This window comes from Euleptes europaea, chromosome 4 (genome assembly GCF_029931775.1).
Source record: "Euleptes europaea isolate rEulEur1 chromosome 4, rEulEur1.hap1, whole genome shotgun sequence".
In the NCBI taxonomy this organism is placed as follows: Eukaryota; Metazoa; Chordata; class Lepidosauria; order Squamata; family Sphaerodactylidae; genus Euleptes; species Euleptes europaea.
In genome coordinates this window covers 88,159,076-88,165,075 of record NC_079315.1, presented here as the reverse complement: position 1 = coordinate 88,165,075, position 6,000 = coordinate 88,159,076, and positions in this window count along the sequence as shown.

Genomic DNA, 6,000 nt, shown 5'->3' with positions numbered 1-6,000 from the left:
CATTTGTTTAGGGCCCTCAGATCCAAGATGGGTCTCTTTCCTCCTCCCTTGTCAATCAAGAAGTATCGGGAGTAGAAGCCTGTCTGGTCTTCATTGGTTGGGACAAGCCCTCCTCCAATAATTCTTGTTGGAATATTCCCTTACCAACTGGTTGAGACATACCCACAGGGAGAGAGGAAAATTCAATAAAATACCCCTGTTGTATAATATTCAATACCCAGGAGTCATTCGAAATCTGAGACCATTTACTGTAAAACTGAGACAGATGGTTGCCAAACATTGTAACTGTAGAACATAAAGGAACTGAAGGACCATGTAATAGTCATGCTGCACCCTTCTTATTCAATAGATCCTGTCGGGGGTAACCCCCCTTCCGGCCCTTCCCTCTGGGGGTATACCTCTTACCCTGCTGGGAGTTTGACTGATAGTGCGGCTGTGATTGTTGTTGCCGCTGGGAGCCCCAGTACTGGCTCTTGTTATACCTGCCAGAAGAGTAAGGTTGGGGCTATTGTATGGTTGAAGTTTATACGAGGGGCCTGATTGATGGGTAACCCCCAGTGATTTAGCTGTCGCCTTCTGTTTCCGGAGGTTGTGTAACACCTCATCGGTTTGATCGCAGAAGAGGGCCTTTGCATCAAATGGCATATCCTCAATTCTGGCTCTAACGTCTGGTGTTAGAGATGATGCCCGCAACCAGGAGTGGCATCTGAGCACCACACTTGAGGCTATGGCCCTGCCCGAGCAGTCTGCCATATGCCTGGAGGCAGCAATTTGGACTTTCCCTAGGTTTTTCCCCTCTAATTGTATGGAAACCAGGAGAGCCCTCTTATCCTCAGGCAGGGTGTCAAATACTGTCCCATAGGGATATTTGATATCTGCCCATTAGTGCATTATAGTTGGCAATTCTAATACCCAGTGTGGCCGACGAATAAAATTTTCGCCCCAGACTGTCAAGTTTGCTCCCCTCTTTATCAAAAGGAGCGGTGTGTGATCCAGATTTAAATTTTGCTGCTACGACCTCAGTAATAATGGAGTTTGGTGGAGGATGTTTGTAGAGGAACTGGCATTCCTCTTCATCCACTTTGTACAAATTTTCTATCTTCTTGATAGACGTTACTACCGAGGCAGGTTTGATCCAAGTGGCCATAGCCACTTCTTTTATACCCTGAACTAAGGGCAGTTTAGTCGGACCTGTGACAGAGTCAAATAGCACTCCCATAATGGGGTCAGATGGTTTGGGGTCAGGTTGTATAGACAACAATCCCAGAGCCTTGGCCATACGGAGCAGGAGCTCCGAGAACACCTTTAGGTCCTCATTAGGGAAACCAGGAGTGGGATCCCCCACCGTATCCTCCGGAAAAGGGAGGGACATGTCCTCTAAACCAAGGTCTGAAGCCTGGCCCCCTCCATCGTAGGCATCCTCGTCTTCGAGGACTTGCCTGGTCTTTGACGTCGACGTACAAGCCTCTCCGATGTCTACTACTGCCGTCGTCGACTGAATAGGGGCTTCTCATCCCAAATTCGGCATGGGTTGCGACTCCTGTCGTCAACGTGCTGGCTGCTCTGTTGTTCCCAATGTTGTTTCTACTCGTAAGCAATCGGCGCCAATGCGACGTTGGTAGGCGCCGCCGTCATGATGTCGATAGTCACCGCCTCCATATGGATGTCCCATATAAGGTAATGGTGGATACCACAGTGGCGGGCAGAAGCTCCACAGATTCCAGCCCTGGAACGGGTGTTGATGTTCCCAGGCTCTGACCTCCGACTCCGGTAGGTCTTCTGGGTCAGTCATCATCGCGTCAGGTGCCTCAATAACCTCTTCCTCCGAAGACGAAGAAGCAATCTCTATCCCCAATGACGAGGGGGTAAGAGTGTGCCTTGAAGCAGTTGCTGCCGCAGTCTGCAGGTGCTTGTGAGGGCTACGGCCCCGCTCACTAGGGGAGATGGTACGAGGGGACTTAGATCTATTTCTCGGTGATCTTGAGCCTCCCCTAGATGGCTCTCGATGCCTTGGAGACAAGGCCACCGATGATGGCGGCGATCGTGTGACCTCTCTCTGACCTCTCCCAGACGTTGATGCTGTTTGTCTTGCCGGTGAGGAATGAGCAGAGTGCCCCCCCCCCGCAGAGGTTATGCCCTTTGATTTGGGGGAAGTGAGGTGTTTTTTCTTTTCTTTATGTTTCTTTAACGGTGGTTCCGACGAAGCTCTAGGTTCTTCCAATACCCCTTTAGATCTCTTAGCTGCGGGGATCCCTGGAAGCTTCCCTATGTCGGGCTGTAATGCTTTCTCTATAATGCCGCCTTCAGCTTTTTAGCGCGATCCCGGCGGCATTTATCAGTAAATAATGAGCAGGGCCTACAGGATGTTACTATATGGCCCTCTCCTAAACACAGTAGACAGTCTTGATGTTCATCTGACGAGGCCATTTTTGTGCAGCAAGAGTGGCATTTTTTAAACAGGGCCATGTCTGAAAGTTTACTCTTCCTATTAGAACTAATCCCCAAACAGCAAGAGGCAAACCAATAATATTGAGTTTACCTCAGCTACCGTAGGGAACTACTAACAATAGCTGTTCTCTCCGCAGCGGCAGAAAGAGAACTGAGGGAAGAGTGCTCCCCCCCACATTATGGGACACATAGATGGTTAAAACCGTTAAGGCTTGATAACGGACACGGAGAGGGGGGAGCGCTCCAAGGGAGCCGACTCTTCCATAAGCTTTTTAATCTCCATGGCTGGCCTGTGCCTGCACAGTCCCATGTGGGACTGCACAGAAGCCACGAAAACGAACACGATCTGATCTAGCATATTTTTTTTTTTTACAAAATGTTAAAAGTGTCTCATTCTAAGTATAAAGTGCCCGGTTGCAATAGTTATTTGATTATGTCCTTTCATCTGTAGCAACATAATTTTTCTCTCTTCCACAGTTGCCACTGGGGCACCTCAGTTACAATCAGTTACAGTGCATTTCTTGTATTACTTGTTAGTTTCATATCAGATTGATCATTGCCATATTACATTACTCGCCACTGCCTAATACTATTTCAAGTGCAGGCTATATATTGTTTGAACTGCCTGCAAGTACGTACTGTGGCTTTTATATCACAACTCTATGCGCCATTTAGAAATGTGATTTTAATCAGTTAGGGCTGTTTTAGCCTTTTGTTTTATGCGATTTTATAGTTTTATTGTATTTTTGTGGCCGCTCTGAGCCCAGCGTTCTGGGGTAGAGTGGGTTATAAGAATGATAAATAAATAAATAATATGTTTTCTACATAAGGGCAGAAAGGTGGGATACAAATGTTGTCAATAAGTATAAATAAGAATTTTAGCTTTAGTTTGATTTGAACTGTACAGCAAATCAGGTGAATTCATAACCTATTTGGATTATTATATGCATTTGTGGTTTTTATTCCCCCCAGCTTTTTATACACCAATAAAAAAATACATGTACTGCCTCACACAATTCCTAAGTATAATCATCTGAAAAGTCATAATTACAAAACTGAAACTGTCAAGCTTATCTAATATAGTATCAGCAATGGCAATCATTCAGCGATACTAACTTTATGAAACAAAGAATTTTTAGAAATGAGGAATTTCCCATGCAAAAGTAAAGCACTGGAAAATTTCTCTCCCTCTGTCTGCTTAAAGCTTCAGTCTTTCTCCAACTTGATATGGAACAGAAACTATATGTCAGCAGTTATGCAGACAAATAGCAGGTCTGGTCATAGAATGCAACTAGTGGTTGCCATGACCATTCGGTCTCCATTTCGTTGGCTTCAGCATCTACTTCTTTGGTCTATAAGGGGAACAGACATTGTAGGCATATGATAAAAGGCACTATGTGCCACAGAGGACACCTGAGGCCCCCGTGTGGTGTAGAAGTGTTCAATAAACCTCCTGCTTTTCGTGAGTTTTCGTCAGATACTTACCCAGTCTGAGGCAGTCCATCTGGCCTAGACTTAATCGCTTCTTAGTGCCGCCATGGCAGCTAAGCCGCCGTTTAAAAAGTGTTCCTCTTGTGGCTTAAAAATGCTAGTTACTAGGAGGCTAGAAAAATCTTCCACCGACAGGCTGGCCTGCGCCTGCGCAGTCCCATATGTGGGGCTGCACTGAAGACTGACAATGAACCAGCAGTACCCCAAAGCTACAAAGCTTCTCCTTCAGGAGGAATGCCACCCCATCCAAGACTGGGTGATTCCTCAGTCCTTGAGCAGATTTGTCATTGACCAGCAGCACCTAAATCATCTCTGGATTAAGCTTCACTTTATTAATCTTCCTCCACCAAACTACGTTCTCCAGCCATTTGTTCAGGACCTTCATAGACCTGTCAAACTCAACTATTAGGCAGAAATAGATCTAGGTATCATCAGTATATTGATGGCACCTTACTCCAGATTCTTCTATGATCTCTTCCAGCAGTTTCATGTGGATATTAAGCAGCATGGAGGATAAGATGCACTCCTATGGGACACCACAGCATAAATCCCACGGGGTGCCATAACACCACCTTCTGGAACTGACAGGTGAAGCAAGAGTGAACCACCAAAGCACGGTGCCCTGCAACGTCCAACCCAGCCAACCTCTCAAGAAGGATGCTGTGGTTGATGATATAAAAAACCACCGAGGTCAGGGGAATCAACAGGGACACATTCCTCTGGTGAAGATAGAGCATTCTTTATACATATGGGTGGGCACCATATGTTAAAGTTATACAAGCAGCTTACATTATTGTCCTCTCCTCCCCTTTTATCCACACAACAACCCAGTTAGGTAGGTTAGGCTGAAAGCACACGACTGGTCCAAAATCACCCAGTGAGCTTTCACAGCAAGATGTGCATTTGAACCTGGGTCCCCCAGACCATACTCTGAAGCTCTAATTACTACACCACACTTGCTTTCATAGAGTGGCTGCTGTGAACAGTAGCAAGCAGCCAGGCCTAGTTAAGTCATGCGAGACTTCCAGGCTTAGGGTTGCCAGCCTCCTGGTGGGACCTGGAGAACTCCCAGAATTACAACTGTCCCCCTGGAGAAAAAGACTGCTTTGGAGGGTGAACTCAATGGCATTATATTCAGCTGAGGCCTCTTTCCTCCCCAAACCCTGCCCTCCTTAGAGTCCACCACAAAATCTCCAGTAGTTTCCCAAGCTGCAGCTGGTAACCCTAGTCAGGCCTGGTCCCAAAGAGTTCTCCCTCAAAGGCCAAAACCACCCTGGAAAAGATCCCTATCTTTTTACTCACAGAAACCCAGCCTGGAATACTGTGGTTGCCTAGCAACAGCCACTGAGCAAATCCATTGCTTAAAGGTACAGGTTTTCCTTTTATCATTTTTGGATTTTTACCCCCCTTCCGTGTATTTTTTTTAAGATTGCACTTTTTTCTTTCTTTTTTTGCAAACCTGGGACCCCTTTCAGGTTTGTAAAAAGATCTGTCTTGCCCATTCACAGCTCTGGTCACCGAATTTAAGTATTCTCAGATTTAGCCGACTTTGCTATTAGTATATAGATAAGTGGGAACCCACAAGGACTTGCAGGAGGCATCTCATTTTCCCCTCTCCCACTATTTCCTCATTCCCTTTACAGAAAAGCCCCCATAGTCTTTCCCCTTTCCCTGCTTCCCTTTTAGGGTTGCAGCTCTAGGTTGGGAAACTCCTGGAGATTTGGGGGTGGCGCTTTGGGGAGGAAAGCAACCTCAGCAGGGTATAATGCCATCAAGTCCACCCTTCAAAGCAGCCATTTTATCCAGGGGAACTGATCTCTTTCATCTGGAGAGCAGCTTTAATTCTGAATGATCTCCAGCCCTCACCTGGAGGTTGGCAACCCTAGTCTCATGAAGGGAAATAGCTGCTTTGGAGGGTGGAGTATGTGGGATTATACCCTCTTGAGGTTTCTCCCCTCCTCAAACCCCACTCTCCCCAGGCTACCCCCCCCAAATCTCCAGGTATTTCCTAACTTGGGGTTTGTAACCCTGTCTTTTCCCCACTCAACAGCCAACCTACCT